The following is a 25173-nucleotide window of genomic DNA, read 5'->3' on the forward strand; positions in this document are numbered from 1 at the left end:
AGAAGTGTAATCGCTGCTATATGTTGGTCTAATACCCCATGCTTTTAAAATGTGGCTATTGGCTGGCTTTATTCAATTTCCCCTCCTTGTTTTTAGTACAACTTTAATACATTTTATTGTTAGTTATTTGAACTGATTTATGTGAATCATGGATCATTGTAATAAAGCTTTGTGAATTGTTATTCTGCCTTTGTCATTCTGTTGTCATTCCTATTCCAAACCTTTTAATTAATTTTTAGTAGTGTCGGTATTAGGACTCTCACTGGGTATCACTGGGTGTGGCTGCTACAATCCCATATAGTATGCGACAAAACAGGTCGCCCTCCTTCATATAAACAGAAAAAGAATAAGTACACACACACACGAGTTGATTTACTGCAGCGTCAGACATCGGAGGTTCAGCAGTGTACTGCAATGTTGTAAAAAGACGTGTGTAATTCAGGATGGTTGAGCGATCTAAGGCGCTGCGTTCAGATCACAGTTACCCTGGAAGCGTGGGTTCGAATTCCATTTCTGACAGCTCTGTTTGTTCATTAACCACTCGGCCACGACTACATGCTCTCACGGTTTTCCGTGAAAACAGCCGTATTATTGTCAAAAGAAGCAAACGACACCCGCAGTAATGCTGTAGATGGCAGTATAGGCTAAATAATGAACCCAAGTCAAATGCCTTTGTTGAAACTCTATCAGATTTGTACAAGTCAAGCACACGTGGGAAATATTAATACAATATCCTTTCTGCCAACGTTCATAATAATGAATACATCCTTATTTCAAAATACGTAGCTATTTAACTGATCTTTTCAAAACACCCATACACAAAAACTTTATTTCTACTGAAAAACTAACTTGCTTCATGGCTGCTGCTACAGCACTCGGGCACATTGTGCCTAGCGTTAGCGGACATAGGAGATAAGAAGACCTACAAAATATCACGCGCTGCAGTTTTTTCAGTCCGGGGATTATTACAAATTAGCAGACTGTGCATTAAAATACACATGTAGGGTGGGCGTCACTGTTACAAAGAATTGTCACACTTTGTATGTATCTCCATAATGCGCCGGGACAAAATACGCAGATACTTTAAAATTATTTGGAGAATGCGGGCATCGATCCCGCTACTTCTCGCATGCTAAGCGAGCGCTCTACCATTTGAGCTAATTCCCCTTTAATGGTGCCACCGATTCTCATAGGCTTCATCGCAGCTTGATACGAGCAAATCAGATTAGTTTTTTTTTTTATTATTATTTTGGCAATGTAGTCTGTGATTTGCAAATTTAAAAAATAATTGAATTAACTAAATAGCAAATATTTCGACTAGAGGTATGTTTTCAATTTCTTTAAAAAGTAGTCTCAGCTCGTTTATTCAGTCGCTTATAAATCCACAATCTGTGTCCCGATGCAGCAGCGTTGTGTGCTGTGGCTCGAGCTTGTTTGACGAGGCAGACAATGCAAAAATGCCAATACTTGCTTTTGTATCACGCGACAAACTTAAGGTATGCTTTAACGGCTTGGCTGTCTCGAGTTAGTTTGTATTGTCAATGTAACACCTCGTTGTTGCCCAGTCATTGTTTCATATGAAGTAGAGCTTGCCAGTTGGGGGCGAAGGTCTGCTAATAAAAGTTAAGACTATATTTGCAAGGATCATTTCTAGAATGAAACATGTTTTGAAGGGATTGGTCTCGGTATTCACCAGGAGGAGTGGCAGTGTTTTCTTCTCAGCGCTGAGCTGACAATGAGTGTTGTTATCGGGAACCTACTCGCTGCAAGTAATGACCACTTCAATCTTCAGTCGGGGATTGATGAAGGAAGGGGGCACATTTTGAGTGCGTATCTCATTCCGGTAGAAACGTAGAAAAAAGTAACCATCAAGCCCACAATTGTTCAGTTGTTTAAATCAATAACCAAATTTAAATTGATCATTGCTAATGTTAAAACAATTTAAGAACACTTTAAATAGGGCTTGACTAATATAAAAAATATAGCAATGTCTTTTGCACTACGCAGGACTAGATTGAGTTTAAAATAGACATTACATCTGAAAATAACTTGTGCTTACCCCCACTTACAAGGAAGCTGTCAACCTTTGTATTCGTCCTCATAACGTGTTAGAAAATGTAAACAGCAGTTGGAGAATACCGAATTCGATCATCCTAGCATGTTAAACGAGGGCATTTCTCATGTAAGCTACTTCCACTAATAGATCGTTTGTACTGTTCTCAATGGTCCGGATCCCAGCCTGAGACCACGATCCAGTGGCAGTCGGAGATGTTTTTCAAAGTAATGTGTTATTTGAAATATTAAAACAATCTTTAGTTAAATAACACAGGTTTCTACACAAAATATTTTTCAGTGACTTCAACAAGTAGCCAGTTTACAGCAAAAATGCAATCTGTGTTAGAACGCTATTTTAGTCCGATTTAAAATGGAAATTAAAATGGTATTGAGTGCTGACAAGAGTTTGGTATCAGCTGTTGATTTCCTTGAAACAATCTTTTATAGTAAAATGAACATATTTATTCATTTAAAAAATAAGTAAAAGTGAACTGTCAGAAGTGGGATTTGAACCCACGCCTCCATTCGGAGACCAGAACACACAATTCTTTGGAAAGACAGAGTCCTTGAGTCTGGCGCCTTAGACCACTCGGCCATTCTGACAAGCTGCATTTGCGATAGTAGAAAACCGCATTATTTCATTTCAGCACAGACTAGGGTTGTCTATTGTATCAAGGCCCGATTGTGTTTATTACGCACATACAAACTTGCTCCATGAATGATGTAATGACAAGTGTAAAAAAAGAAACAGATTGAAGCCAACCCACGAAAGAAAGATTCTTTATTTCAATATCGGTATAGCTTTAAAGGATGCACGCATTTTACAATAGCAATTGCTATATGACAATGACCAATAAGTAATTGTGTTGCAATACTTTATACAATGTGAACAGAATCAGACATTGCTCCGTTGCCTCGAAGAAACATCTACAATTTGTATTTAAAAAGGACGCCCAACGTGGGGCTCGAACCCACGACCCTGAGATTAAGAGTCTCATGCTCTACCGACTGAGCTAGCCGGGCTGACAGGAGAAAGTTTCTTTGTTTCAGGCGGGGCGAGAGAGGAAGTACCGACACGTGCGTGGGACCTGAGATTCGGTGTGCTGCTGCTGTAGATGAGTGTTCTGGAGACGCGCTGTTTCTGTGTCTGCGGTGTTACAGCCGTGTGAGTATATTCCAAAAGTAAAGTGTTGGATAATTCGAGAGCTAGTCTGTTGAATAAAGCTCTGAGACGTGTGGTTAAATCCCGGTCTCATCAATTTTGTTTTGTTAGATTAAAAGTGTTCAAGCAGCAGGTAAATGTCCCCACACCTTTTGGTTCTGTTTACTTATGCTACACCGCTGCTAAACCTGAACGTTGCTGCTAATTATCTTAACTAAACTTGTATTGCTGTTGAATTGCTCTAATATAGTTAAGCCTGCAATGTTGCAGCTAACGTTCCCTAATACTGTTAAAACTTGTGTGTATTAACAATCTGGCTTTTGTTGTTGAACCCTTGCTGGGAAGAGCTGTTTCCAATCACCTAGCACTCTTAATGAGAAGTGTAATCGCTGCTATATGTTGGTCTAATACCCCATGCTTTTAAAATGTGGCTATTGGCTGGCTTTATTCAACTTCCCCTCCTTGTTTTTAGTACAACTTTAATACATTTTATTGTATAGTTATTTGAACTGATTTATGTGAATCTTGGATCATTGTAATATAGCTTTGTGAATTGTTATTTTGCCTTTGTCATTCTGTTGTCATTCCTATTCCAAACCTTTTAATTTGTTTTTAGTAGTGTCGGTATTAGGACTCTCACTGGGCATCACTGGGTGTGACTGCTACAATCCCATATAGAATGCGACAAAACAGGTCGCCCTCCTTCATATAAACAGAAAAAGAATAAGTACACGCACACACGAGTTGATTTACTGCAGCGTCAGACATCGGAGGTTCAGCAGTGTACTGCAATGTTGTAAAAAGACGTGTGTAATTCAGGATGGTTGAGCGATCTAAGGCGCTGCGTTCAGATCACAGTTACCCTGGAAGCGTGGGTTCGAATTCCATTTCTGACAGCTCTGTTTGTTCATTAACCACTCGGCCACGACTACATGCTCTCACGGTTTTCCGTGAAAACAGCCGTATTATTGTCAAAAGAAGCAAACGACACCCGCAGTAATGCTGTAGATGGCAGTATAGGCTAAATAATGAACCCAAGTCAAATGCCTTTGTTGAAACTCTATCAGATTTGTACAAGTCAAGCACACGTGGGAAATATTAATACAATATCCTTTCTGCCAACGTTCATAATAATGAATACATCCTTATTTCAAAATACGTAGCTATTTAACTGAGCTTTTCAAAACACCCCCATCCACAAAAACAAAGTAGATATTTATTTCAGCTGAAAAACTGACTTGCTTCATGGCTGCTGCCAGAGCACTCTAGAACGTTCTGGCTAGCGTGAGCGGACTAAGCAGATAACAAGATCTACAAAATATCACATGCCAATAAAACTTACCATAATTATGTTCATTTTATTATTATTTATTTAGCAGACGCCTTTATCCGTGGCGACTTACAGATACTAGGGTGTGTGAACTATGCATCAGCTGTAGAGTCACTTACATTTACATCTCACCCGAAAAACGGAGCACAAGGAGGTTAAGTGACTTGCTCAGGGTCACACAATGAGTCAGTGGCTGAGGTGGTATTTGTACCGGGGGACCTCCTGGTTAAAAGCCCTTTATCTTTAACCACTGGACCACACAGCCTCCTATAACAAAATCACACCCCAGATGGGACTCGAAACCACAATCCATGGCTTAGAAAGCCAGTGCCTTATCCATTAGGCCACAAGGGCTGACACGAAATGCACATTTGGTAGTAATAAAGAAAGTGGGAACAATAGTATCGTGGTTTAATACATCATATCCAAGCCATCGTTGGTGTTCAAACACAGCAGAGTGTTACACTGGGAAAGGGCCGTACTTGTCAGTACAAGACCAGAGCTAATAAAGCAGTTATTTTCCTGTCCTTTCATTACCATATTCTTGTGTGCTTGTTCAGAATATGCGTGAATCGTGAAAACGTCTTGCGAATATGTGAACAAAGCCAGCTTTCACTTTATTGATCACCATGTGGATTAACCGCTATTGGAACACAGATGATTGTGTTAAAGATGTTAATAGACTTTTAATGTACACATTTTAGAGCTAAACGTTTGTTGAGACAGTTCAAGCGCTGTAGCAGTGTTTAACTATTTCCTGGATGTTTGCCTTTTGGTCTTACTCTGGAAAAAGTAATAATAATAATAAAAAAGTAGGCAAAACCATTTTTTGAGAAACCGCATTTGGGAGAAAAACTAACAGTTTGGAAACACATTTGCAAAGGCATTGGATTCTATTGTGGTGTTTCCGAACTGTTGAACGTTTCTCATTACATGCAGGTTTACTGGCTTGACAAAAAGGCGATTGACGAAAAGAATTTGTCTCGATAGCGAAATCGCGTCAAGCTGAAATAGCTCAGTTAGGAGAGCGTTAGACTGTAACGGTCCCTGCTTTGATCCCGGGTTTTTGCAAACAGCACGACTAGGGCTATTTTTTCTTAATTAATTTTTTGAATTAAAAAAACAGCACATTTTTTCTTCAGTGTAATTGGAGGAAATAAAAACGTATTATAGTGCCATTTTCTAATGCGATAAAGAAATGCAAAAAGCATCATCTCTGCGTGGGCTTGAAACACCAAAATTTCGATTAACAGCCGAACGTGCTAACCGATTATGGTGTTTTATTAGATAACACCCTGGGAGCTCGACAGAACAGTGTGTATGCATAGAGCTAAAATGGAAACCAAATATATACGATTCAAATGGGAATCGTATTCAGATTTTAAGCACAAATCTGATAGACTTCACAGTGCAAAGGAGGAAGGCAGACAATGCAAATGAGGCAATTGGCTCCTACTTTTTAAATCATACGTGAAACTTGAACCCAATTAAGCTTTTAACCGCCTGCAGTTTGGAATGAGTTTGAAATGTTGTTGTAACACCTCACTGGGCAACAGCAATTGCATTATATGAAAGCTCCTGTTTATTTGTCAGCGGCACAGCTACGGGTGCCACTCAGAGTTGGAGGGAGACGGTCGGCCACTTGCCCATAAAACAATACTTTCCGGGATCATTTCTATAGTGATTTGACAGCGAAATGCGTTTATAAAGTGTTTGGACTCGCTATCCACGAGGAAGAGTGAGAGTGTTCGTTTTTGAGCTTGAAGGAGACAGCGAGTGTTTTTTTTTTGGCCAACTGCTCCCTGTTATTGATGACCGCTCCAGTGTTCCTTAGGGGGCTGGAGGAAGCGGACACGTTCTGAGTGGGTATCTTACCAAAAGGTACGCAAGACGAACTACAGTTGCAAAGCACTGCTGCTTTTTCGATGATTGATTAAAACTATCAATCTGACTGAAAACACGGATCACATTAATTGTGATCGGTTTGATACCAATAGGCTTACATGACATGTATTGTGTATAGACAATGTCATATACATAGAAATGAACACGGACAGTGTTTTTTTAAGGGCTGACTCATTTTAATGTTCGAGAGATCTAGGTGTACTGGACAAATATACTGGATTTTTTCCATGTCGTAATTGTGCCGCCTGTGATAATGCGTTTGAAACTAGAGACAATGTGAGATAATGTCTGTTACTGGCGGATAGTTTACAAATGTACTCAATTATGTTACAACTTTTGTGTCTACGAAACATATCTGTAACATTTATGTAATGCCTGTGTGGTTTTTTTCATGAAGTTAATTTGCTAACAGACTGTTCTGATTTGTTTCTAACCGTGAAGCGATCGCTCTGTTTGCCGTATATTTTCTGTCTGTAAGAGGAGTGTCGTTGTGATCCCATATAGAATGCGACGAAACAGGTCGCCCTCCTTAATATAAACAGATAAAGAATAAGTTCACACACACACCAGGTGATTTACTGTAGCGTCAGACATTGGAGGTTCAGCAGTGTACTGCAGTGTTTTGCAAAGTGGTCAGTGTAAGTCAGGATGGCCGAGCGGTCTAAGGCGCTGCGTTCAGGTCGCAGTCTCTCTGGAGGCGTGGGTTCGAATCCCACTTCTGACAAATCTGTTTGTTTATTTATTTCTTAAAACGTCCACCGAATGCTTGGTAATTTGATTTGTTTTTCTTGTTAGTATTCAAATCACAAGGTCGTTAAATGGGAGAAAGTCACCGCAAGCCTGCACCTCACCACATCCTTCACACTGTTAAACTGCCTCATTATGACGAGGCCTCTAATTATGCCTTTCCGATACTTTGAATGTGTTATTGTTCAGTTTAACATGAGAACATCTTTGTAGAACAATCATAATGTCCGCAGGACCTATTTTCCTCGGGTTCTAGTATCAAGTTTTGAGCGTGTGGCCGGTTAGCTCAGTTGGTTAGAGCGTGGTGCTAATAACGCCAAGGTCGCGGGTTCGATCCCCGTACGGGCCATGGCTCTTCTTCTTTAAAGAAACCACAGCATTTGTAATGGTGATAAAATGAACATTCTTTAACAAAATGAACCGAAGCGATATGAAGTACAACCAGTAATATTTCAGACTTCCTGAGCTTTAAACATGTATTAACAATGAACACATACAATCAATTAAAAACAAAGCTTACGTAGTCAGCAGGATTCGAACCTGCGCGGGGAAACCCCAATGGATTTCAAGTCCATCGCCTTAACCACTCGGCCACGACTACATGCTTGCACGGTTAGTTGTGAAAATATCCAAAAGAAGTAAACGGCTCCCGCAGTAATGCTGTAGATGGCAGTATAGGCTAACTAATGAACCCAAGTCAAATGCCTTTGTTGAAACTCTGTCAGATTTGTACAAGGCAAGCACACGTGGGAAAAGTAAATACAATATACTTTCTGTTAACGTTCATAATAATGAATACATCTTTATTTCAAAATACGTAGCTATTTAACTGATCTTTTCAAACCACCCCCATCCACAAAAACAAAGTAGTTATTTATTTCAACTGAAAAACTGACTTGCTTCATGGCTGCTGCCAGAGCACTCGAGAACGTTCTGGCTAGCTTGAGCGGACTAAGCAGATAACAAGATCTACAAAATATCACATGCCAATAAAACTTACCATAATTATGTTCATTTTATTATTATTTATTTAGCAGACGCCTTTATCCGTGGCGACTTACAGAGACTAGGGTGTGTGAACTATGCATCAGCTGTAGAGTCACTTACATTTACATCTCACCCGAAAAACGGAGCACAAGGAGGTTAAGTGACTTGCTCAGGGTCACACAATGAGTAAGTGGCTGAGGTGGGATTTGTACCGGGGGACCTCCTGGTAAAAAACCCTTTATCTTTAACCACTGGACCACACAGCCTCCTATAACAAAATCACACCCCAGATGGGACTCGAAACCACAATCCATGGCTTAGAAAGCCAGTGCCTTATCCATTAGGCCACAAGGGCTGACACGAAATGCACATTTGGTAGTAATAAAGAAAGTGGGAACAATAGTATCGTGGTTTAATACATCATATCCAAGCCATCATTGGTGTTCAAACACAGCAGAGTGTTACACTGGGAAAGGGCCGTACTTGTCAGTACGTATTTGACATTCATGTGGGAAGATTTAAGATTGTGAAGAAGTTTAAGTATGCTGCGTATTTGCGCATTGGGAACCTTACATAATTAGGTTTTTGATTAATGCCACTTTCTTACGGACAGTAATCAAGGTGACGATACAAGACCAGAGCCAATAAAGCAGTTATTTTCCTGTCCTTTCATTACCATATTCTAGAGTGCTTGTTCAGAATATGCGTGAATCGTGAAAACGTCTTGCGAATATGTGAACAAAGCCAGCTTTCACTTTATTGATCACCATGTGGATTAACCGCTATTGGAACACAGATGATTGTGTTAAAGATGTTAATAGACTTTTAATGTACACATTTTAGAGCTAAACGTTTGTTGAGACAGTTCAAGCGCTGTAGCAGTGTTTAACTATTTCCTGGATGTTTGCCTTTTGGTCTTACTCTGGAAAAAGTAATAATAATAATAAAAAAGTAGGCAAAACCATTTTTTGAGAAACCGCATTTGGGAGAAAAACTAACAGTTTGGAAACACATTTGCAAAGGCATTGGATTCTATTGTGGTGTTTCCGAACTGTTGAACGTTTCTCATTACATGCAGGTTTACTGGCTTGACAAAAAGGCGATTGACGAAAAGAATGCTGTCTCGACAGCAAAATCGCATCAAGCTGAAATAGCTCAGTTGGGAGAGCGTTAGACTGTAACGGTCCCTGCTTCGATACCGGGTTTTTTGTAAACAGCACGACTAGGGTTATTTTTTCTTAATTAATTTTTTGAATTAAAAAAACAGCACATTTTTTCTTCAGTGTAATTGGAGGAAATAAAAACGTATTATAGTGCCATTTTCTAATGCGATAAAGAAATGCAAAAAGCATCATCTCTGCGTGGGCTTGAAACACCAAAATTTCGATTAACAGCCGAACGTGCTAACCGATTATGGTGTTTTATTAGATAACACCCTGGGAGCTCGACAGAACAGTGTGTATGCATAGAGCTAAAATGGAAACCAAATATATACGATTCAAATGGGAATCGTATTCAGATTTTAAGCACAAATCTGATAGACTTCACAGTGCAAAGGAGGAAGGCAGACAATGCAAATGAGGCAACTGGCTCCTACTTTTTAAATCATACGAGAAACTTGAACCCAATTAAGCTTTTAACCGCCTGCAGTTTGGAATGAGTTTGAAATGTTGTTGTAACGCCTCACTGGGCAACAGCAATTGCATTATATGAAAGCTCCTGTTTATTTGTCAGTGGCACAGCTACCGGTGCCACTCAGAGTTGGAGGGAGACGGTCGGCCACTTGCCCATAAAACAATACTTTCCGGGATCATTTCTATAGTGATTTGCCAGCTAAATGCGTTTATAAAGTGTTTGGACTCGCTATCCACGAGGAAGAGTGAGAGTGTTCGTTTTTGAGCGTGAAGGAGACAGCGAGTGTTTTTTTTTTGGCCAACTGCTCCCTGTTATTGATGACCGCTCCAGTGTTCCTTAGGGGGCTGGAGGAAGCGGACACGTTCTGAGTGGATATCTTACCAAAAGGTACGCAAGACGAACTACAGTTGCAAAGCACTGCTGCTTTTTCGATGATTGATTAAAACTATCAATCTGACTGAAAACACGGATCACATTAATTGTGATCGGTTTGATACCAATAGGCTTACATGACAGGTATTGTGTATAGACAATGTCATATACATAGAAATGAACACGGACAGTGTTTTTTTAAGGGCTGACTCATTTTAATGTTCGAGAGATCTAGGTGTACTGGACAAATATACTGGATTTTTTCCATGTCGTAATTGTGCCGCCTGTGATAATGCGTTTGAAACTAGAGATAATGTGAGATAATGTCTGTTACTGGCGGATAGTTTACAAATGTACTCAATTATGTTACAACTTTTGTGTCTACGAAACATATCTGTAACATTTATGTAATGCCTGTGTGGTTTTTTTCATGAAGTTAATTTGCTAACAGACTGTTCTGATTTGTTTCTAACCGTGAAGCGATCGCTCTGTTTGCCGTATATTTTCTGTCTGTAAGAGGAGTGTCGTTGTGATCCCATATAGAATGCGACGAAACAGGTCGCCCTCCTTAATATAAACAGATAAAGAATAAGTTCACACACACACCAGGTGATTTACTGTAGCGTCAGACATTGGAGGTTCAGCAGTGTACTGCAGTGTTGTGCAAAGTGGTCAGTGTAAGTCAGGATGGCCGAGCGGTCTAAGGCGCTGCGTTCAGGTCGCAGTCTCTCTGGAGGCGTGGGTTCGAATCCCACTTCTGAGAAATCTGTTTGTTTATTTCTTAAAACGTCCACCGAATGCTTGGTAATTTGATTTGCTTTTCTTGTTAGTATTCAAATCACAAGGTCGTTAAATGAGAGAAAGTCACCGCAAGCCTGCACCTCACCACATCCTTCACACTGTTAAACTGCTTCATTATGACGAGGCCTCTAATTATGCCTTTCCGATACTTTGAATGTGTTATTGTTCAGTTTAACATGAGAACATCTTGGTAGAACAATCATAATGTCCGCAGGACCTATTTTCCTCGGGTTCTAGTATCAAGTTTTGAGCGTGTGGCCGGTTAGCTCAGTTGGTTAGAGCGTGGTGCTAATAACGCCAAGGTCGCGGGTTCGATCCCTGTACGGGCCACGGCTCTTCTTCTTTAAAGAAACCACAGCATTTGTAATGGTGTCAAAATGAACATTCTTTAACAAAATGAACCGAAGCGATATGAAGTACAACCAGTAATATTTCAGACTTCCTGAGCTTTAAACATGTATTAACAATGAACACATACAATCAATTAAAAACAAAGCTTACGTAGTCGGCAGGATTCGAACCTGCGCGGGGAAACCCCAATGGATTTCAAGTCCATCGCCTTAACCACTCGGCCACGACTACATGCTCGCACAGTTAGTTGTGAAAATATCCAAAAGAAGTAAACGGCTCCCGCAGTAATGCTGTAGATGGCAGTATAGGCTAACTAATGAACCCAAGTCAAATGCCTTTGTTGAAACTCTGTCAGATTTGTACAAGGCAAGCACACGTGGGAAAAGTAAATACAATATACTTTCTGTTAACGTTCATAATAATGAATACATCTTTATTTCAAAATACGTAGCTATTTAACTGATCTTTTCAAACCACCCCCATCCACAAAAACAAAGTAGTTATTTATTTCAACTGAAAAACTGACTTGCTTCATGGCTGCTGCCAGAGCACTCGAGAACGTTCTGGCTAGCTTGAGCGGACTAAGCAGATAACAAGATCTACAAAATATCACATGCCAATAAAACTTACCATAATTATGTTCATTTTATTATTATTTATTTAGCAGACGCCTTTATCCGTGGCGACTTACAGAGACTAGGGTGTGTGAACTATGCATCTGCTGTAGAGTCACTTACATTTACATCTCACCCGAAAAACGGAGCACAAGGAGGTTAAGCGACTTGCTCAGGGTCACACAATGAGTCAGTGGCTGAGGTGGGATTTGTACCGGGGGACCTCCTGGTAAAAAGCCCTTTATCTTTAACCACTGGACCACACAGCCTCCTATAACAAAATCACACCCCAGATGGGACTCGATACCACAATCCATGGCTTAGAAAACCAGTGCCTTATCCATTAGGCCACAAGGGCTGACACGAAAAGCACATCTGGTAGTAATAAAGAAAGTGGGAACAATAGTATCGTGGTTTAATACATCATATCCAAGCCATCGTTGGTGTTCAAACACAGCAGAGTGTTACACTGGGAAAGGGCCGTACTTGTCAGTACGTATTTGACATTCATGTGGGAAGATTTAAGATTGTGAAGAAGTTTAAGTATGCTGCGTATTTGCGCATTGGGAACCTTACATAATTAGGTTTTTGATTAATGCCACTTTCTTACGGACAGTAATCAAGGTGACGATACAAGACCAGAGCCAATAAAGCAGTTATTTTCCTGTCCTTTCATTACCATATTCTAGAGTGCTTGTTCAGAATATGCGTGAATCGTGAAAACGTCTTGCGAATATGTGAACAAAGCCAGCATTCACTTTATTATTCACCATGTGGTTTAACCGCTATTGGAACACAGATGATTGTGTTAAAGATGTTAATAGACTTTTAATGTACACATTTTAGAGCTAAACGTTTGTTGAGACAGTTCAAGCGCTGTAGCAGTGTTTAACTATTTCCTGGATGTTTGCCTTTTGGTCTTACTCTGGAAAAAGTAATAATAATAATAAAAAAGTAGGCAAAACCATTTTCTGAGAAACCGCATTTGGGAGAAAAACTAACAGTTTGGAAACACATTTGCAAAGGCATTGGATTCTATTGTGGTGTTTCCGAACTGTTGAATGTTTCTCATTACATGCAGGTTTACTGGCTTGACAAAAAGGCGATTGACGAAAAGAATGCTGTCTCGATAGCAAAATCGCGTCAAGCTGAAATAGCTCAGTTGGGAGAGCGTTAGACTGTAACGGTCCCTGCTTCGATCCCGGGTTTTTGCAAACAGCACGACTAGGGTTATTTTTTCTTAATTAATTTTTTGAATTAAAAAAACAGCACATTTTTTCTTCAGTGTAATTGGAGGAAATAAAAACGTATTATAGTGCCATTTTTTAATGCGATAAAGAAATGCAAAAAGCATCATCTCTGCGTGGGCTTGAAACACCAAAATATCGATTAACAGCCGAACGTGCTAAGCGATTATGGTGTTTTATTAGATAACACCGTAGGAGCTCGACACAACAGTGTGTATGCATAGAGCTAAAATGGAAACCAAATATATACGATTCAAATGGGAATCGTATTCAGATTTTAAGCACAAATTTGATAGACTTCACAGTGCAAAGGAGGAAGGCAGACAATGCAAATGAGGCAACTGGCTCCTACTTTTTAAATCATACGAGAAACTTGAACCCAATTTAGCTTTTAACCGCCTGCAGTTTGGAATGAGTTTGAAATGTTGTTGTAACACCTCACTGGGCAACAGCAATTGCATTATATGAAAGCTCCTGTTTATTTGTCAGCGGCACAGCTACCGGTGCCACTCAGAGTTGGAGGGAGACGGTCGGCCACTTGCCCATAAAACAATACTTTCAGGGATCATTTCTATAGTGATTTGCCAGCGAAATGCGTTTTTAAATTGTTTGGACTCGCTATCCACGAGGAAGAGTGAGAGAGTTCGTTTTTGAGCGTGAAGGAGACAGCGAGTGTTTTTTTTTTTTTGGCCAACTGCTCCCTGTTATTGGTGACCGCTCCAGTGTTCCTTAGGGGGCTGGAGGAAGCGGACACGTTCTGAGTGGGTATCTTACCAAAAGGTACGCAAGACGAACTACAGTTGCAAAGCACTGCTGCTTTTTCGATGATTGATTAAAACTATCAATCTGACTAAAAACAAGGATCACATTAATTGTGATCGGTTTGAGACCAATAGGCTTACATGACAGGTATTGTGTATAGACAATGTCATATACACAGAAATGAACACGGACAGTGTTTTTTTTAAGGGCTGACTCATTTTAATGTTCGAGAGATCTAGGTGTACTGGACAAATATACTGGATTTTTTCCATGTCGTAATTGTGCCGCCTGTGATAATGCGTTTGAAACTAGAGATAATGTGAGATAATGTCTGTTACTGGCGGATAGTTTACAAATGTACTCAATTATGTTACACCTTTTGTGTCTACGAAACATATCTTTAACATTTATGTAATGCCTGTGTGGTATTTTCATGAAGTTAATTTGCTAACAGACTGTTCTGATTTGTTTCTAACCGTGAAGCGATCGCTCTGTTTGCCGTATATTTTCTGTCTGTAAGAGGAGTGTCCTTGTGATCCCATATAGAATGCGACGAAACAGGTCGCCCTCCTTAATATAAACAGATAAAGAATAAGTTCACGCACACACCAGGTGATTTACTGTAGCGTCAGACATTGGAGGTTCAGCAGTGTACTGCAGTGTTGTGCAAAGTCGTCGGTGTAAGTTAGGATGGCCGAGCGGTCTAAGGCGCTGCGTTCAGGTCGCAGTCTCTCTGGAGGCGTGGGTTTGAATCCCACTTCTGACAAATCTGTTTGTTTATTTATTTCTTAAAACGTCCACCGAATGCTTGGTAATTTGATTTGTTTTTCTTGTTAGTATTCAAATCACAAGGTCGTTAAATGAGAGAAAGTCACCGCAAGCCTGCACCTCACCACATCCTTCACACTGTTAAACTGCCTCATTATGACGAGGCCTCTAATTATGCCTTTCCAATACTTTGAATGTGTTATTGTTCAGTTTAATATGAGAACATCTTGGTAGAACAATCATAATGTCCGCAGGACTTATTTTCCTCGGGTTCTAGTATCAAGTTTTGAGTGTGTGGCCGGTTAGCTCAGTTGGTTAGAGCGTGGTGCTAATAACGCCAAGGTCGCGGGTTCGATCCCCGTACGGCCACGGCTTTTCTTCTTTAAAGAAACCACAGCATTTGTAATGGTGCCAAAATGAACATTCTTTAACAAAATGAACCGAAGCGATATGAAGTACAACCAGTAATATTTCAGACTTCCTGAGCTTTAAACATGTATTAACAATGAACACATACAATCAATTAAAAATAAAGTGAAGGAGACAGCGAGTGTTGTTTTTTGGCCAACTGCTCCCTGTTATTGATGACCGCTCCAGTGTTCCTTAGGGGGCTGGAGGAAGCGGACAAGTTCTGAGTGGGTATCTTACCAAAAGGTACGCAAGATGAACTACAGTTGCAAAGCACTGCTGCTTTTTCGATGATTGATTAAAACTATCAATCTGACTGAAAACACGGATCACATTAATTGTGATCGGTTTGATACCAATAGGCTTACACGACAGGTATTGTGTATAGACAATGTCATATAAACTGAAATGAACACGGACAGTGTTTATTAAGGGCTGACTCATTGAAACGTTCGAGAGATCTCGGTGTACTGGACAAATATACTGGATTTTTTCCATGTCGTAATTGTGCCGCCTGTGATAATGCGTTTGAAACTAGAGATAATGTGAGATAATGTCTGTTACTGGCGGATAGTTTACAAATGTACTCAATTATGTTACAACTTTTGTGTCTACGAAACATATCTGTAACATTTATGTAATGCCTGTGTGTTTTTTTCATGAAGTTAATTTGCTAACAGACTGTTCTGATTTGTTTCTAACCGTGAAGCGATCGCTCTGTTTGCCATATATTTTCTGTCTGTAAGAGGAGTGTCCTTGTGATCCCATATAGAATGCGACGAAACAGGTCGCCCTCCTTAATATAAACAGATAAAGAATAAGTTCACGCACACACCAGGTGATTTACTGTAGCGTCAGACATTGGAGGTTCAGCAGTGTACTGCAGTGTTGTGCAAAGTCGTCGGTGTAAGTCAGGATGGCCGAGCGGTCTAAGGCGCTGCGTTCAGGTCGCAGTCTCTCTGGAGGCGTGGGTTCGAATCCCACTTCTGACAGATCTGTTTGTTTATTTATTTCTTAAAACGTCCACCGAATGCTTGGTAATTTGATTTGTTTTTCTTGTTAGTATTCAAATCACAAGGTCGTTAAATGAGAGAAAGTCACCGCAAGCCTGCACCTCACCACATCCTTCACACTGTTAAACTGCCTCATTATGACGAGGCCTCTAATTATGCCTTTCCAATACTTTGAATGTGTTATTGTTCAGTTTAATATGAGAACATCTTGGTAGAACAATCATAATGTCCGCAGGACTTATTTTCCTCGGGTTCTAGTATCAAGTTTTGAGTGTGTGGCCGGTTAGCTCAGTTGGTTAGAGCGTGGTGCTAATAACGCCAAGGTCGTGGGTTCGATCCCCGTACGGGCCACGGCTTTTCTTCTTTAAAGAAACCACAGCATTTGTAATGGTGCCAAAATGAACATTCTTTAACAAAATGAACCGAAGCGATATGAAGTACAACCAGTAATATTTCAGACTTCCTGAGCTTTAAACATGTATTAACAATGAACACATACAATCAATTAAAAATAAAGTGAAGGAGACAGCGAGTGTTGTTTTTTGGCCAACTGCTCCCTGTTATTGATGACCGCTCCAGTGTTCCTTAGGGGGCTGGAGGAAGCGGACAAGTTCTGAGTGGGTATCTTACCAAAAGGTACGCAAGATGAACTACAGTTGCAAAGCACTGCTGCTTTTTCGATGATTGATTAAAACTATCAATCTGACTGAAAACACGGATCACATTAATTGTGATCGGTTTGATACCAATAGGCTTACACGACAGGTATTGTGTATAGACAATGTCATATAAACTGAAATGAACACGGACAGTGTTTATTAAGGGCTGACTCATTGAAACGTTCGAGAGATCTCGGTGTACTGGACAAATATACTGGATTTTTTCCATGTCGTAATTGTGCCGCCTGTGATAATGCGTTTGAAACTAGAGATAATGTGAGATAATGTCTGTTACTGGCGGATAGTTTACAAATGTACTCAATTATGTTACAACTTTTGTGTCTACGAAACATATCTGTAACATTTATGTAATGCCTGTGTGGTTTTTTCATGAAGTTAATTTGCTAACAGACTGTTCTGATTTGTTTCTAACCGTGAAGCGATCGCTCTGTTTGCCATATATTTTCTGTCTGTAAGAGGAGTGTCCTTGTGATCCCATATAGAATGCGACGAAACAGGTCGCCCTCCTTAATATAAACAGATAAAGAATAAGTTCACGCACACACCAGGTGATTTACTGTAGCGTCAGACATTGGAGGTTCAGCAGTGTACTGCAGTGTTGTGCAAAGTCGTCGGTGTAAGTCAGGATGGCCGAGCGGTCTAAGGCGCTGCGTTCAGGTCGCAGTCTCTCTGGAGGCGTGGGTTCGAATCCCACTTCTGACAGATCTGTTTGTTTATTTATTTCTTAAAACGTCCACCGAATGCTTGGTAATTTGATTTGTTTTTCTTGTTAGTATTCAAATCACAAGGTCGTTAAATGAGAGAAAGTCACCGCAAGCCTGCACCTCACCACATCCTTCACACTGTTAAACTGCCTCATTATGACGAGGCCTCTAATTATGCCTTTCCAATACTTTGAATGTGTTATTGTTCAGTTTAACATGAGAACATCTTGGTAGAACAATCATAATGTCCGCAGGACTTATTTTCCTCGGGTTCTAGTATCAAGTTTTGACTGTGTGGCCGGTTAGCTCAGTTGGTTAGAGCGTGGTGCTAATAACGCCAAGGTCGCTGGTTCGATCCCCGTACGGGCCACGGCTTTTCTTCTTTAAAGAAACCACAGCATTTGTAATGGTGCCAAAATGAACAATCTTTAACAAAATGAAAAGAAGCGATATGAAGTACAACCAGTAATATTTCAGACTTCCTGAGCTTTAAACATGTATTGACAATGAACACGTACAATTAAAAACAAAGCTTACGTAGTCGGCAAGATTCAAACCTGCGCGGGGGAAACCCCAATGGATTTCTAGTCCAGCGCCTTAACCACTCGGCCACGACTACATGCTCGCACGGTTAGTTGTGAAAATATCCAAAAGAAGTAAACGGCTCCCGCAGTAATGCTGTAGATGGCAGTATAGGATAACTAATGAACCGAAGTCAAATGCCTTTGTTGAAACTCTGTCAGATTTGTACAAGGCAAGCACACGTGGGAAAAGTAAATACAATATACTTTCTGTTAGCGTTCATAATAATGAATACATCTTTATTTCAAAATACGTAGCTATTTAACTGATCTTTTCAAAACACCCCCATCCACAAAAACAAAGTAGATATTTATTTCAACTGAAAAACTGACTTGCTTCATGGCTGCTGCCAGAGCACTCGAGCACGTTCTGGCTAGCGTGAGCGGACTAAGCAGATAACAAGATCTACAAAATATCACATGCCAATAAAACTTACCATAATTATGTTCATTTTATTATTATTTATTTAGCAGACGCCTTTATCCGTGGCGACTTACAGAGACTAGGGTGTGTGAACTATGCATCAGCTGTAGAGTCACTTACATTTACATCTCACCCGAAAAACGGAGCACAAGGAGGTTAAGTGACTTGCTCAGGGTCACACAATGAATCAGTGGCTGAGGTGGGATTTGTACCGGGGGACCTCCTGGTTACAAGCCCTTTATCTTTAACCACTGGACCACACAGCCTCCTATAACAAAATCACACCCCAGATGGGACTCGAAACCACAATCCATGGTTTAGAAAGCCAGTGCCTTATCCATTAGGCCACAAGGACTGACACAAAAAGCACATTTGGTAGTAATAAAGAAAGTGGGTCAATAGTATCGTGGTTTAATACATCTCCAAGCCATGGTTGGTGTTCAAACACAGCAGAGTGTTACATTGGGAAAGGGCCGTACTTGTCAGTACGTATCTGACATTCATGTGGGAAGATTTAAGATTGTGAAGAAGTTTAAATATGCTGCGTATTTGCGCATTGGGAACCTTAAATAATTAGGTTTCTGATTAATGCCACTTCTTACGGACAGTAATCAAGGTGACGATACAAGACCAGAGCCAATAAAGCAGTTATTTTCCTGTCCTTTCATTACCATATTATTGTGTGCTTGTTCAGAATATGCGTGAATCGTGAAAACGTCTTGCTAATATGTGAACAAAGCCAGCATTCACTTTATTGATCACCATGTGGATTAACCGCTATTGGAACACAGATGATTGTGTTAAAGATGTTAATAGACTTTTAATGTACACGTTTTAGAGCTAAACGTTTGTTGAGACAGTTCAAGCGCTGTAGCAGTGTTTAACTATTTCCTGGATGTTTGCCTTTTGGTCTTACTCTGGAAAAAGTAATCATAATAATAAAAAGTAGGCAAAACCATTTTTTGAGAAACCGCATTTGGGAGAAAAACTAACAGTTTGGAAACACATTTGCAAAGGCATTGGATTCTATTGTGGTGTTTCCGAACTGTTGAACGTTTCTCATTACATGCAGGTTTACTGGCATGACAAAAAGGCGATTGACGAAAAGAATGCTGTCTCGATAGCAAAAACGCGTCAAGCTGAAATAGCTCAGTTGGGAGAGCTTCAGACTGTAACGGTCCCTGCTTCGATACCGGGTTTTTTGTAAACAGCACGACTAGGGTTATTTTTTCTTAATTAATTTTTTGAATTAAAAAAACAGCACATTATTTCTTTAGTGTAATTGGAGGAAATAAAAACGTATTATAGTGCCATTTTCTAATGTGATAAAGAAATGCAAAAAGCATCATCTCTGCGTGGGCTTGAAACACCAACATTTCGATTAACAGCCGAACGTGCTAACCGATTATGGTGTTTTATTAGATAACACCCTGGGAGCTCAACAGAACAGTGTGTATGCATAGAGCTAAAATGGAAACCAAATATATACGATTCAAATGGGAATCGTATTCAGATTTTAAGCACAAATTTGATAGACTTCACAGTGCAAAGGAGGAAGGCAGACAATGCAAATGAGGCAACTGGCTCCTACTTTTTAAATCATACGAGAAACTTGAACCCAATTAAGCTTTTAACCGCCTGCAGTTTGGAATGAGTTTGAAATGTTTTTGTAACACCTCACTGGGCAACAGCAATTGCATTATATAAAAGCTCCTGTTTATTTGTCAGCGGCACAGCTACCATTGCCACTCAGAGTTGGAGGGAGACGGTCGGCCACTTGCCCATAAAACAATACTTTCCGGGATCATTTCTATAGTGATTTGCCAGGGAAATGCGTTTATAAATTGTTTGGACTCGCTATCCACGAGGAAGAGTGAGAGTGTTCGTTTTTGAGCGTGAATGAGACAGCGAGTGTTTTTTTTTTTTTGGCCAACTGCTCCCTGTTATTGGTGACCGCTCCAGTGTTCCTTAGGGGGCTGGAGGAAGCGGACACGTTCTGAGTGGGTATCTTACCAAAAGGTACGCAAGACGAACTACAGTTGCAAAGCACTGCTGCTTTTTCGATGAATGATTAAAACTATCAATCTGACTGAAAACACGGATCACATTAATTGTGATCGGTTTGATACCAATAGGCTTACATGACAGGTATTGTGTATAGACAATGTCATATACACAGAAATGAACACGGACAGTGTTTTTTTAAGGGCTGACTCATTTTAATGTTCGAGAGATCTCGGTGTACTGGACAAATATACTGGATTTTTTCCATGTCGTAATTGTGCCGCCTGTAATAATGCGTTTGAAACTAGAGATAATGTGAGATATTGTCTGTTACTGGCGGATAGTTTACAAATGTACTCAATTATGTTACAACTTTTGTGTCTACGAAACATATCTGTAACATTTATGTAATGCCTGTGTGTTTTTTTTTTTCATGAAGTTAATTTGCTAACAGACTGTTCTGATTTGTTTCTAACCGTGAAGCGATCGCTCTGTTTGCCGTATATTTTCTGTCTGTAAGAGGAGTGTCCTTGTGATCCCATATAGAATGCGACGAAACAGGTAGCCCTCCTTAATATAAACAGATCAAGAATAAGTTCACGCACACACCAGGTGATTTACTGTAGCGTCAGACATTGGAGGTTCAGCAGTGTACTGCAGTGTTGTGCAAAGTCGTCGGTGTAAGTCAGGATGGCCGAGCGGTCTAAGGCGCTGCGTTCAGGTCGCACTCTCTCTGGCGGCGTGGGTTCGAATCCACTTCTGACAAATCTGTTTGTTTATTTATTTCTTAAAACGTCCACCGAATGCTTGGTAATTTGATTTGTTTTTCTTGTTAGTATTCAAATCACAAGGTCGTTAAATGAGAGAAAGTCACCGCAAGCCTGCACCTCACCACATCCTTCACACTGTTAAACTGCCTCATTATGACGAGGCCTCTAATTATGCCTTTCCAATACTTTGAATGTGTTATTGTTCAGTTTAACATGAGAACATCTTGGTAGAACAATCATAATGTCCGCAGGACTTATTTTCCTCGGGTTCTAGTATCAAGTTTTGACTGTGTGGCCGGTTAGCTCAGTTGGTTAGAGCGTGGTGTTAATAACGCCAAGGTCGCGGGTTCGATCCCCGTACGGGCCACGGCTTTTCTTCTTTAAAGAAACAACAGCATTTGTAATGGTGCCAAAATGAACGTTGTTTAACAAAATGAACCGAAGCGATATGAAGTACAACCAGTAATATTTCAGACTCCCTGAGCTTTAAACATGTATTAACAATGAACACATACAATCAATTAAAAACAAAGCCTACGTAGTCGGCAGGATTCGAACCTGCGCGGGGAAACCCCAATGGATTTCAAGTCCATCGCCTTAACCACTCGGCCACGACTACATGCTCGCACAGTTATTTGTGAAAATATCCAAAAGAAGTAAACGAAACCGCAGTAATGCTGTATTTGGCAGTATAGGCTAACTAATGAACCGAAGTCAAATGCCTTTGTTGAAACTGTCAGATTTGTACAAGGCAAGCACACGTGGGAAATGTAAATACAATATAATTGTTGTTAACGTTCATAATAATGAATACATCTTTATTTCAAAATACGTAGCTATTTAACTGATCTTTTCAAAAAACACCCCCATCCACAAAAACAAAGTAGTTATTTATTTCAACTGAAAAATTTACTTGCTTCATGGCTGTTGCCAGAGCACTCGAGCACGTTCTGGCTAGCGTGAGCAGACTTAGCAGATAACAAGATCTACAAAATATCACATGCTAATAAAACATACCATAATTATGTTCGTTTTTATTATACATGGCGACTTACAGAGACTAGGGTGTGTGAACTATGCATCAGCTGCAGAGTTACTTACAGTTACATCTCACCCGAAAACGGAGAACAAGAAAGTTAAGTGACTTGCTCAGGGTCACACAATGAGTCAGTGGCTGAGGTGGGATTTGTACCGGGGGACCTCCTGGTTACAAGCCCTTTATCTTTAAGCACTGGACCACGCAGCCTCCTATAACAAAATCACACCTCAGATTTGACTCGAACCCACAATCCCTGGCTTAGGAGGCCAGTGCCTTAGCCATTAGGCCACAAGGGCTGACACGATAAACACTATGCTACCCAGCTCCTGGTCCAGGCCCTGGTACTCTCCCCCCTAGACTATTGCAACTCCCTCCTGGCTGGCCTCCCTGCGTCCGCCACCCGTCCGCTCCAGCTCATCCAGAACTCTGCTGCCCGCCTGGTGTTCTCTCTGCCTCGCTTCGCCCACGCTACTCCACTACTCCGCTCGCTCCACTGGCTCCCGATCACCGCTCGCATCCAGTTCAAGACTCTTGTACTAGCCTACAGATGCCTTGACCAGTCTGCACCCAGCTACCTCCAGACCCTCATCTCTCCCTACACCCCCACTCGACCTCTCCGCTCCGCCTGCACTAGAAGACTAGCTCTACCACCGCTATGCTCCCCTGCCTCCAAAGCCCGCTCCTTCTCCACCCTTGCTCCGCAGTGGTGGAATGACCTTCCTACAGATGTCAGGACTGCCCAGTCCCTGACCACATTCCGGCGCCTCCTTAAGACTCACCTCTTCAAAGAGCACCTGTAGAACTCCTCTGTTTGTATCCTGGGACACTATCACCCTTCATGTAAATGTGCTTTATTTTGCTCTTATCTGCCCACTATTTTACTGCATTTAATCCTGTACTTCAGAATACTGTAATCTGCCAAGTTTTTAACCTGTAGTACTTTGTATTTAATCACATCCTGATGTAACTATCACTATTTAATCATATCCTGATGTAAGTATCACTATTACCTGCTGTATTATTTAATTGTGGTTTGTCAAACTTGTACTTTACTTGATCAAAAGTTATTGTATTTCTTGCTCTTATTGTATTACTTGTATTGTAACGCTTGAAATGTTTTTGCTTACGATTGTAAGTCGCCCTTGATAAGGGTGTCTGCTAAGAAATAAATAATAATAATAATAATAATAATGATGCTCAGATTTTCCTCTCCTTCCCCAGCTCTGACTCCACCATCTCCTCCTTTATCTCTACCTGTCTGTCTGCTATTTCCTCCTGGATGCACTCGCATCACCTCAAACTAAACCTCTCTAAATCTGACCTCCTTTTCTTTCTCTCCTCCTCCTCCCCCTCCTCTGATCTCTCTATCTCTGTTCCTCTGGAATCTACCACACTCTCTCCCTCTTCCTCCGCTAAGAACCTTGGAGTCACCCTGGACCCCTGCCTCTCTTATTCCCAGCACATCTCCACTCTGGCACGCACTTGCCGATTCTTCCTGAGCAACATCCGAAGAATCCGACCCTTCCTCACCAACTACGCCACCCAGCTCCTGGTCCAGGCCTTGGTACTCTCCCGCCTAGACTATTGCAACTCCCTCCTGGCTGGCCTCCCTGCGTCCGCCACCCGTCCGCTCCAGCTCATCCAGAACTCCGCTGCCCGCCTGGTGTTCTCTCTGCCTCTTTTCTCCCATGCAACTCCACTACTCCGCTCACTCCACTGGCTCCCGATCACCGCTCGCATCCAGTTCAAGACTCTTGTACTAGCCTACAGATGCCTTGACCAGACTGCACCCAGCTACCTCCAGACCCTCATCTCTCCCTACACCCCAACTCGACCTCTCTGCTCCGCCTGCAATAGAAGACTGGCTCTACCTCCGCTACGCTCCCCTGCCTCCAGAGCCCGCTCCTTCTCCACCCTCGCTCCGCAGTGGTGGAATGACCTTCCTACAGATGTCAGGACTGCCCAGTCCCTGACCACCTTCCGGCGCCTCCTCAAGACTCACCTCTTCAGACAGCACCTGTAGAACTCCTCTTTTTCCCCCCTGGACACTTATCACTCTTCCTTAAATGTGCTTTACTAGCTCTTATCTGCACCCTAATTTTACTGCATTTAATCCTGTACTTTAGAGTACTGTAATCTGTCCCAAGTGTTATTTAATCTGTAGTATGTTGTTTTTAATTATATCCTGATGTAACTATCACTGACACTGTTATCTGCTCCGTTATTGAATGGAATTTTGATATACTTGTACTTGCTAGAACCAAAGTCATTGGATTTTTATCTTGCTCTTAATTGTATTATTACTTATACTGCGATACTTGAAATGTATTTTTGTTTACGACTGTAAGTCGCCCTGGATAAGGGTGTCTGCTAAGAAATAAATAATAATAATAACACACACACATACACACACACACGCACAGACACGCGTTGGCAGCACGAGAGGGAAGGGAGAGAGAGAGCGAGAGGACGAGCAGAGCGAGGGTGCAACACGAGCCGTAATTCCGGTGTAGCGTTTGAATTTTTATTGTTGTCAAGTCATTTTCATCAAGTCCCAAGTCAAGTCTCAAGTTAATTCGTTCAAGTCTCAAGTCAATTCGTTAACGTCTCAAGTCAAGTCTCAAGTCCCCAAAAAAGCGAATCGAGTCGGACTCGAGTCCGAGTCCCTCGCTCGAGTCCACAGCTCTGCCTAAGGGACCTCGCAGTAGAATTGAGATTGTTCAGCACAAGAAAGAATATCAAGGCGACGGAACAAGCCTGCTTGCTGCTACAAAAGCGGCACTATACTAAACTTTACCGATGTGTTAGGAATAG

The 25173-nt window shown here is 41.1% G+C and overlaps 22 non-coding genes across 22 annotated transcripts; 16 read left to right on the forward strand and 6 right to left on the reverse strand.

Annotated features, from left to right (window-relative positions):
• The first annotated feature begins 1625 nt into the window (after positions 1-1625).
• Positions 1626-1831, forward strand: LOC131705498 (small nucleolar RNA U3). Its single transcript, XR_009310451.1, has one exon. It is a non-coding gene; the product is annotated as a small nucleolar RNA U3 (small nucleolar RNA).
• Positions 1832-2547: 716 nt separating this feature from the next.
• On the reverse strand, positions 2548-2658 carry trnal-caa (transfer RNA leucine (anticodon CAA)). Its single transcript has 2 exons — positions 2621-2658; positions 2548-2593 (listed from the first exon to the last, which is right to left on the reverse strand). It is a non-coding gene; the product is annotated as a tRNA-Leu (tRNA).
• Positions 2659-3005: 347 nt separating this feature from the next.
• trnak-cuu (transfer RNA lysine (anticodon CUU)) lies at positions 3006-3078 on the reverse strand. The gene has a single exon. It is a non-coding gene; the product is annotated as a tRNA-Lys (tRNA).
• A 3119-nt stretch (positions 3079-6197) lies between these two features.
• Positions 6198-6414, forward strand: LOC131705385 (small nucleolar RNA U3). The gene has a single exon (XR_009310341.1). It is a non-coding gene; the product is annotated as a small nucleolar RNA U3 (small nucleolar RNA).
• A 680-nt stretch (positions 6415-7094) lies between these two features.
• On the forward strand, positions 7095-7176 carry trnal-cag (transfer RNA leucine (anticodon CAG)). The gene has a single exon. It is a non-coding gene; the product is annotated as a tRNA-Leu (tRNA).
• Positions 7177-7474: 298 nt separating this feature from the next.
• trnai-aau (transfer RNA isoleucine (anticodon AAU)) lies at positions 7475-7548 on the forward strand. Its single transcript has one exon. It is a non-coding gene; the product is annotated as a tRNA-Ile (tRNA).
• A 170-nt stretch (positions 7549-7718) lies between these two features.
• Positions 7719-7800, reverse strand: trnas-uga (transfer RNA serine (anticodon UGA)). Its single transcript has one exon. It is a non-coding gene; the product is annotated as a tRNA-Ser (tRNA).
• A 2177-nt stretch (positions 7801-9977) lies between these two features.
• Positions 9978-10194, forward strand: LOC131705600 (small nucleolar RNA U3). The gene has a single exon (XR_009310550.1). It is a non-coding gene; the product is annotated as a small nucleolar RNA U3 (small nucleolar RNA).
• A 680-nt stretch (positions 10195-10874) lies between these two features.
• Positions 10875-10956, forward strand: trnal-cag (transfer RNA leucine (anticodon CAG)). Its single transcript has one exon. It is a non-coding gene; the product is annotated as a tRNA-Leu (tRNA).
• Positions 10957-11250: 294 nt separating this feature from the next.
• trnai-aau (transfer RNA isoleucine (anticodon AAU)) lies at positions 11251-11324 on the forward strand. Its single transcript has one exon. It is a non-coding gene; the product is annotated as a tRNA-Ile (tRNA).
• A 170-nt stretch (positions 11325-11494) lies between these two features.
• Positions 11495-11576, reverse strand: trnas-uga (transfer RNA serine (anticodon UGA)). The gene has a single exon. It is a non-coding gene; the product is annotated as a tRNA-Ser (tRNA).
• Positions 11577-13752: 2176 nt separating this feature from the next.
• On the forward strand, positions 13753-13972 carry LOC131705431 (small nucleolar RNA U3). Its single transcript, XR_009310387.1, has one exon. It is a non-coding gene; the product is annotated as a small nucleolar RNA U3 (small nucleolar RNA).
• Positions 13973-14652: 680 nt separating this feature from the next.
• trnal-cag (transfer RNA leucine (anticodon CAG)) lies at positions 14653-14734 on the forward strand. Its single transcript has one exon. It is a non-coding gene; the product is annotated as a tRNA-Leu (tRNA).
• Positions 14735-15032: 298 nt separating this feature from the next.
• On the forward strand, positions 15033-15105 carry trnai-aau (transfer RNA isoleucine (anticodon AAU)). Its single transcript has one exon. It is a non-coding gene; the product is annotated as a tRNA-Ile (tRNA).
• A 949-nt stretch (positions 15106-16054) lies between these two features.
• Positions 16055-16136, forward strand: trnal-cag (transfer RNA leucine (anticodon CAG)). Its single transcript has one exon. It is a non-coding gene; the product is annotated as a tRNA-Leu (tRNA).
• A 298-nt stretch (positions 16137-16434) lies between these two features.
• trnai-aau (transfer RNA isoleucine (anticodon AAU)) lies at positions 16435-16508 on the forward strand. The gene has a single exon. It is a non-coding gene; the product is annotated as a tRNA-Ile (tRNA).
• Positions 16509-17457: 949 nt separating this feature from the next.
• On the forward strand, positions 17458-17539 carry trnal-cag (transfer RNA leucine (anticodon CAG)). The gene has a single exon. It is a non-coding gene; the product is annotated as a tRNA-Leu (tRNA).
• Positions 17540-17837: 298 nt separating this feature from the next.
• Positions 17838-17911, forward strand: trnai-aau (transfer RNA isoleucine (anticodon AAU)). The gene has a single exon. It is a non-coding gene; the product is annotated as a tRNA-Ile (tRNA).
• Positions 17912-18077: 166 nt separating this feature from the next.
• On the reverse strand, positions 18078-18160 carry trnas-aga (transfer RNA serine (anticodon AGA)). The gene has a single exon. It is a non-coding gene; the product is annotated as a tRNA-Ser (tRNA).
• Positions 18161-20331: 2171 nt separating this feature from the next.
• On the forward strand, positions 20332-20551 carry LOC131705425 (small nucleolar RNA U3). Its single transcript, XR_009310382.1, has one exon. It is a non-coding gene; the product is annotated as a small nucleolar RNA U3 (small nucleolar RNA).
• Positions 20552-21613: 1062 nt separating this feature from the next.
• trnai-aau (transfer RNA isoleucine (anticodon AAU)) lies at positions 21614-21687 on the forward strand. Its single transcript has one exon. It is a non-coding gene; the product is annotated as a tRNA-Ile (tRNA).
• Positions 21688-21857: 170 nt separating this feature from the next.
• trnas-uga (transfer RNA serine (anticodon UGA)) lies at positions 21858-21939 on the reverse strand. Its single transcript has one exon. It is a non-coding gene; the product is annotated as a tRNA-Ser (tRNA).
• Positions 21940-25173: the final 3234 nt, after the last annotated feature.

This window comes from Acipenser ruthenus, chromosome 35 (assembly GCF_902713425.1).
Source record: "Acipenser ruthenus chromosome 35, fAciRut3.2 maternal haplotype, whole genome shotgun sequence".
NCBI classification, from domain to species: domain Eukaryota; kingdom Metazoa; phylum Chordata; class Actinopteri; order Acipenseriformes; family Acipenseridae; genus Acipenser; species Acipenser ruthenus.